The following is a 7,635-nucleotide window of genomic DNA, read 5'->3' as shown; positions in this document are numbered from 1 at the left end:
CGCATGCACAGTCGTCTTACTGACGCCTGCCGGCGGCCATCTTGCTGATGGACGCCGGCAGAGAGAGGAGGGGCCGGGTGAGGTTTGCCGCCGGGTCCCCTCCTCTCTCCTGATAATGTCGGGCTCTCGGTCCGTGTCCAAGTGCCCGACTTTTCATAGGGGGTGACACCAAAATGACTGTCATTCATTTTGGTGTCACCCCTCCAATGGTGGCACCCGGGTGCGGGCTGCACCCCCTTTGTGACGCCACTGTCACCAGGTCTTTCTGTTGCTCTTTGCTCCGAGTTCCGACCGCTTTCTGCCACGGATCTTTTTCAAAAGCAATATGAAAGAACACATCCCCGGGGTCCCTTTAGATGTGCCTGCTTCTTCCTGCTGGCTGCTGCAGACTTTTTCGCTGTGCATGCAGCGGGTCAGTTGCTTAAGCAGGCACGTCTAAAGGGATGCTGGGGATGTGTTCTTCTATATAAAGCTCAGGAGCAAAATGATTCGATGGCAGAAAAGGATACTAGCTGTGAGAGGGGGGCCAACGACAGTACTGGTTAGGGAGAAGAATGACTGATGAATGATGGAGGTCCTTCAGACAGGAAATGAAGGCGGGCTCAAGATAGCTGCTGCAGCTTCAAAGGGTTATATTGTGGAGATGCAAGTTTGCCGGGAATTGAGAGTAATCAGTTTCAACACAGGAGAGCACTTGTTACAAGTGTGGGGAAAAAAGGTAAGGCTGGAGTTTTTTCTTTACCAAGTGACATAACAATTGTGATGAGGGGAGATGTGTCTGAGAGGTTTCCCATCACATTTGGTGGCCTGTCCCACCTTTAACTAAATACATTTCCTTTTTGTTTTCCTTTGGTGTTCTTCTGTTATGTGTTGCTTTCGGGCAGAATAATTTAATAGTTACGGCTAAATGTAATATTGCTTAAAGTCAAACTAAGCAAATATTGTCCTCATACAAGAGTCGTGTATTCCTGAAACTCGGTGAGTTTTGTGTGAGTTTTGTGTATTTCTTCCACATCTGTGCAGTAATCCAGTGTGACACCTGGAGCTTCCTGTAATAAAGACCGGTCACTGCTGCTCTCTCTGCTCTGCCCATCTTGGACAGGCAGATCATACTTGCGATCATCGAAAGCCCCGGGGCGGGCTTTCCGATGACCGCAATGCTGAACGGGCAGTGTGCGCTCCTTCAACAAAGTGAAGTGTTGCTCCTTCAACAAAAGACGTGCGACCGTACAGTAGAAAGGGTCGCACGCCTTCCATACACTTTGCGATTATCGTACGATCGCGGGATTTCACGCGATTATCGTACGATAATCGCAAGGTGTATGGGCACCTTAAGGCCGCTCACTGCTGCTCTCTCTCCTTGTGCAAGGTGAATGGTCTTGTCTCCGCCCCTCCTGTAGTAATCTGCAGGCAGCTTGTAGTGAGTGGAGCCTGCTGGGACCTTCCCACAGCTCTGTCCTCTGCCCAGTGATGATGTCACTGCTACTTTTACAAGTTTGCAAATGCATTTGTAAGTAGAATTATATCCTCTGTGACTATTGAGGAATATATTTTAAATGAAAGTTTGGGGAGAATTCAGCTTTTAAGCTGCTAGGATTTGATCCGTAATGTTAGAAGCTGCTTTTTGTTCCGTCATTGGCAGAGAACACGGCTTGACCTGGTGATACTGACACATAGCGGAGGGGTACAGCAATCAACCTCCATGGCACGGTATCCATTAGGAGCTGCATAACAGCATGCAACCACCATGGGGGGAATTAACTAAGACCAGAGCAGACAGAATATGGAGCAGCTGTGTACTGCAACCAATCAGCTGCTAGCTTTCATTTTCAAAGAGAGAAGTTGATTGGTTACTATGCACAGCTACTCCAGCCAGTTCTTTCTATTACAGCTACCCAAACTGGATTTGTCATTTGTTGCTAGAAATCAGCAGCATGAATTGTCTTCCTATACATCTTAGAGACTACCTTCTGGAGTCCCCTCCTGGCTATTCTCCCCTGTGGAGCATCTTCTTGCAGTCACTGGAGGAGTCTCACCCCTCCTGCTGCATTCTCTGTAATATAAAATTACAGACAAACCCAACAGTGTCCCCTGTTGGGGACACCCAACAAGCAACCCCTTCTAATGGTGGAGGAAGACCTGGGATCCCACCACTGGAGTTCCTAAGACATGAAAAGCTAACTGGACCTAGTGGCATCTAATAAGAGGACCGTTACCATCTATATGTAGTTTGCTGAGTTACAAGTAGGACAATCCAATTAATTAGACAATAGGCATGTAAATATTAGTATCTAGAAAGCAAGTTTAGTTCTATAGCTGAGCTTTCATTCCTCGCCATGGCACATACCTCCTGTCTCTGTGTAGTATAAGACTAGTGCAATTGTCAATGAAAGTGTTAATAGGGCAGAACAAAATTAATGTCTATGACAATGGTGGGCAAACTGTGCTGAAACCTACAAATCCTAACATAGCTCTGCCTCTGGGAGTCATGCCTGTGGCTGTCAGAGTTTTGCAGTGCCTCATGGTACTTGTAGTTCCAAAACAGTTGGAGTGCCGAGGTTGCCTACCCCTAGTCTATGGTGATGGAAAGGTATCTGAAGACGATGAGTGGTCCACAGGCTATATTGGGTAGATGGGAAGTGAACATATAGGTCTTGGACCTCAGTAAACCAGAAATGGTTCAAGATCCGATACTAAGCAAAGAGAGTCACTTAATTGTGCCATTCGGGAGAGTCAGAAGGGAGGTATCAGTTGTCCAGAGAAGACGATGAGTGGTCCACAGGCTATGTTGGGTAGATGGGAAGTGAACATATAGGTCTTGGACCTCAGTAGACCAGGAAAGGGTTCAAGATAGGACACTAAGCAAAAAGAGTCACTTACTTGAGCCATTCAGGAGAGTCAGCAGGTAGGTATCAGGTGTCCAGAGAAGATGAGTGGTCCTCAGGCTATGTTGGGTAGATGGGAAGTGAACACATAGGTTTTGTACCTCAGTAGACCAGGAAAGGGTTCAAGATAGGACACTAAGCAAAAAGAGTCACTTACTTGAGCCATTCAGGAGAGTCAGCAGGTAGGTTTCAGGTGTCCAGAGAAGACGATGAGAGGCAGCAAGGCATCAGGAGGGAGGACAGAGATGTGATGTGTGCTCACTGGTTGGATGACTCCCACTAGCTATCTCACTCTTCTGCCCTTTTAGCTACCACCCCTACCCCGTGATCTCTTCTACTGCCCCCCCACAACTCTTCACCTCTCCCCCTTATCTGATTTTGTCATTCTGTCTTCTTAACCCCTGTCGGTAGTCCTCCTTCTACACATCCAGCATCCTTTGGTCCCCTTGACTTGCTGCTCAATCAGAAAAAAAAATACCTGTGCTCCCCAAATGGGATGGGTGGTTGGGGCTCAGACCTCCCCCCTCCCCCCCCAGCGGCCCCAGGAGATCGGGTTCACTGGAGAAAACCTCGTAGCTTCTGCGGGAGAAAATGAAGAGATCTCAGCAGACGGACAGACTCATTATGGGAAATCAGCTGCTGTTGCTAGGAAACCGAATTCTTTTTTATCTGGGATCTGCCAGCAACAGAAAACAAATTATTCCGAATCCTTCTCACACCTTCTGCTGTTCCCGGGTCTGCGCGCAGCGAGCAGCCCTTCCACCCTCTGCTCCTCTGGTGCTCACATTGCTCTGCTCTTCCTCTTCAAACATTGCTGTGTCTCCAGGATCTCAGCTATTTCTGCTCACTTACTCCGATATTAATGAAATCCGCTCAGCCTTGCGCTGCTGCCTCATGCATAAAATACACAGAGGCATTGAATGCTGCTAACAGATACAGTGCAATCTGTTCATGGAGCCTGTCCTGCAGGTGAGGGTCCAGCAGCGCAGGTGAGGGTCCAGCACTGCTGCTCAGTGGTTTACCTCTTGCACCAATATGTCCTGCTAGATTATACCTGGAACTGGTCTCACATGGTCCATGAGGGTGATTGGTGGGCACAAACTGGATCTGTTGCCCACAAGAGCCAACCAGGCACCTTGTTACATGGGAAAAATAAACCTGATTGGCTGCTCTGAGCTCCAGCACACTGCTGCTCTGGGGCTTACCTTTTGCACAAGGCCTGCAAGATTATACCTGGACCTGGTCTCACATTGTCCCTGAGGGTGATGGGTGGATGCAAACTGGATCTGTTGCCCACAGGAGCCAATCAGACACCCTGTTGCAATGGAAAATAAAACCTGATTGGCTGCTGTGAGCTCCAGGACACTGCTGATCAGTGGTTTACCTCTTGTACCAATATGTCCTGCTAGATTATCCCTGGAGCTGGTCTCACATTGTCCTTGAGGGTGATTGGTGGGCACAGACTGGACCCACAGGAGCCAACCAGACACCTTGTTATAATGGAAAAAAAAACCTGATTAGCTGCTCTGAGTTACAGCACTCTGATGCTCAGTAGTTTACCTATTGTACCAATATGTCCTGCTAGATTACACCTGGAGCTGGTCTCACATGGTCCATGAGGGTGATTGGTGGGCACAAACTGGATCTGTTGCCCACAAGAGCCAACCAGGCACCTTGTTACATAGGAAAAATAAACCTGATTGGCTGTTCTGAGCTCCAGCATACTGATGCTCAGTAGTTTACCTATTGTACCAATATGTCCTGCTAGATTACACCTGGACCTGGTCTCACATAGTCCATGAGGGTGATTGGTGGGCACAGACTGGATTTGTTGCCCACAACAGCCAACCAGGAACCTTGTTACAAGAGGTAAACTACTGATAGTTTACCTCTTGTACCAATATGTCCTGCTAGATTATCCCTGGAGCTGGTCTCACATTGTCCTTGAGGGTGATTGGTGGGCGCAAACTGTATCTGTTGCCTACAGGAGCCAACCAGGCACCTTGTTACATGGAAAAAAGAAACCTGATTAGCTGCTCTGAGCTCCAGCACACTGCTGCTCAGTAGTTTACCTCTTGTACCAATATGTCCTGCTAGATTATCCCTGGACCTGGCCTCACGTGGTCCATGAGGGTGATGGGTGGATGCAAACTGGATCTGTTGCCCACAGGAGCCAACCAGGCACCTTGTAACATGGGAAAAATAAACCTGATTTGCTGCTCTGAGCTCCCCATTGGCTCCAGTTTTCACAAATCAGTCCAAAAGCTCTACTTATGTGCAATCACACATACTTTAAAGAAGAACTCAAGAGCCCTGATGCAAGCAGTGGGCTGGATCTTGGTGGGAGTTATACAAATAGCAAAATACCTTGATGGATAGGTGTTAGCCTGGAGGAGTGGGCATCCCTAGGCAGACTGCATTTGTATACTGACTGCCCTAGGCAACTGGAATCCAAATAATGAAAAGGGGTGGGGCATGGTCAGGCTGGGGAGGAAAGAATAGATGATACTGGACATCCTCCAGCCAGGAAATGAGGCGGGCTCTATCTGTTCTGCTGCAGCTTCTAATGCACATTGTGAAGAACCAGAGTAAGCTATTTCAGTCCAGAAGAGGAGCCGGTACAACTGTACAAGACTGAAGGGAAAGCCGGAGATCGGTTTTAATTAGAAAGAACCTGTATGGTAGACCTGCAGTAAGAAAAGAGACACAGCGAGACACAACACTGAGCACAGAGGCATTGTGGGTTTTCAGTAAATGCATTTTTGAGTTATTATTTCCTTTTTGCCATTGTACAGCAAAAGAGATTTGTAGATGAACCACTAGAGGGTGCTGTCACTTTGTGTCCTGCTTAAAGTGTATTTTAGTGCTTACTCAGTCTGTCCCTTGTCTTTCTATGAGACAGTCAGAGTTTCCCAACACAGGGAAACTGGGAGAAACTGGGAGAGAAGCTTGCAAAGGCTCCAGCTACGCTAATATATTTAATCACAGTAAGACTTCAGAGTAAGTAATGCACAGAGTTCAGGGGTCAAGAGTAAATATAGCACAGAGTGAAGGGGTCAGTAGTAAGAAACGCACAGATTGCAGGGGTCAGGAGTAAGAAACGCACATCGCACAGGTGTCAGGAGTAAATAACGCATGGAGTTCATAGTCAGGAGCAAATATAATACAGACTACATGCGTCAGAAATAAATAGCATATAGAGTGCAGGGGTCAGGAGTAAAAAAAAACATAGAATGCAGGGCTCAGAAGTACTGTAAATAACCCACAGAGTGCAGGGGTCAGGAGTAAGAAACACACAGAGTACAGCAGCCAGAAGTAAGTAACACACAGAGTTTAGGGGTCAGGTGTTAGCAACACACAGGGTTTAGGGGTCAGGAGTAAATACAATGCAGAGTGCAGAGGTCAAGATTAAATAACACATAGAGTGCATGGGTCAGAAGTAAATAACATACAAAATGCAGGGGTCGAGAGTAAGAAAAGCACAAAGTACAGGGGTCAGGCAGGGGCGGATCCAGAGTCTAGTCTCGGGAGGGGCACTGCCAAAAAATAAGCCCCCCGCCCCATCTGGCTCTTCCACTGCTACTGTGCCACCCCTTTCCTCTCTCACCGCCTATGTGTCCACTGCCCCCCCAGCTCTCCCCCCGGTGTACAACGCACTCCCCTGGCTTCTCCTTCTGGGATATTGCCGCCGCTGTCAGCCTTTGGCGGTCTGTACTCACACAAATTAGGCAGCTGCAAAGCCCCGGCATGGGCTGAGACGGTCGGCTAATTTGCCTGACTACAGTGCAGCCTCTGCTTTGGGTCCTGATTGTTCGGTGCGGCCGGCCGGGCCCAGGGCGGAGGGTGGGAGCGATAATAATAAACGCAGAGTGTGGAGGTGAGTAATGTGATGCAGTGCAGAGGTCACTAATGTGACGCAGTGTGGAGGTCAGTAAGGTGACGCAAGGCGCGGAGGTCAGTAAGGTCATGCAGTGGGGAGGTCAGTAAGGTGACGCAGTGGGGAGGTCAGTAAGGTGATGCAATGGGGAGGTCAGTAAGGTGACGCAGTGGGGAGGTCAGTAAGGTGACGCAGTGGGGAGGTCAGTAAGGTGACGCAGTGCGGAGGTCAGTTAGGTGAAGCAGTGCGAAGGTCAGTAATGTGACGCAGTGCGGAGGTCAGAAATGTGACGCAGTGAGGAGGTCAGTAATGTGACGCAGTGTGGAGGTCAGTAATGTGACGCAGTGCGGCGTCAGTTAGGTGACGCAGTGCGGAGGTCAGAAATGTGAGGCAGTGAGGAGGTCAGTAATGTGACGCAGTGTGGAGGTCAGTAATGTGACGCAGTGCGGAGTCAGTTAGGTGACGCAGTGCGGAGCTCAGTAATGTGACGCAGTGCGGAGGTCAGTTAGGTGACGCAGTGCGGAGGTCAGTCATGTGACGCAGTGCGGAGGTCAGTCATGTGACGCAGTTCGGAGGTCAGTAATGTGACACAGTGCGGAGCTCAGTAATGTGACGCAGTGCGGAGGTCAGTAATGTGACGCAGTGCGGAGGTCAGTAATGTGACGCAGTGTAGAGGTCAGTAATGTGACGCAGTGCGGAGGTCAGTATTGTGACGCAGTGTGGAGGTCAGTAATGTGACGCAGTGTGGAGGTCAGTTAAGTGACGCAGTGCGGAGATCAGCGGTGTAAGAAAAGGGACTTACAGTGGTGATGTGCTCTGTCCTCATGCCCTCTTCTTCCTCTCCAGGTGGTGGATCCAGGGGGGGGGGCAATG

At 49.0% G+C, this 7,635-nt stretch overlaps 1 protein-coding gene across 1 annotated transcript in view; it reads right to left on the bottom strand.

Annotated features, from left to right (window-relative positions):
* Positions 1 to 2,916, bottom strand: part of LOC108786495 (neuropeptide Y receptor type 1-like) — a 15,802-nt gene extending 12,886 nt beyond the window's left edge. Inside the window, exon 1 of the mRNA XM_018555813.1 lies at positions 2,881 to 2,916. The gene's annotated coding sequence lies outside the window, so the exon portion shown is untranslated. The remainder of the gene's footprint in view (positions 1 to 2,880) is intronic.
* Between the last annotated feature and the right edge of the window lie 4,719 nt (positions 2,917 to 7,635).

The sequence above is a fragment of the Nanorana parkeri genome, unplaced genomic scaffold (assembly GCF_000935625.1).
Source record: "Nanorana parkeri isolate BGI_ZX_2015 unplaced genomic scaffold, ASM93562v1 scaffold214, whole genome shotgun sequence".
NCBI lineage: Eukaryota > Metazoa > Chordata > Amphibia > Anura > Dicroglossidae > Nanorana > Nanorana parkeri.
Note: the sequence above shows the minus strand (reverse complement) of the source record. Positions and strands in the feature narration are given on the sequence as shown.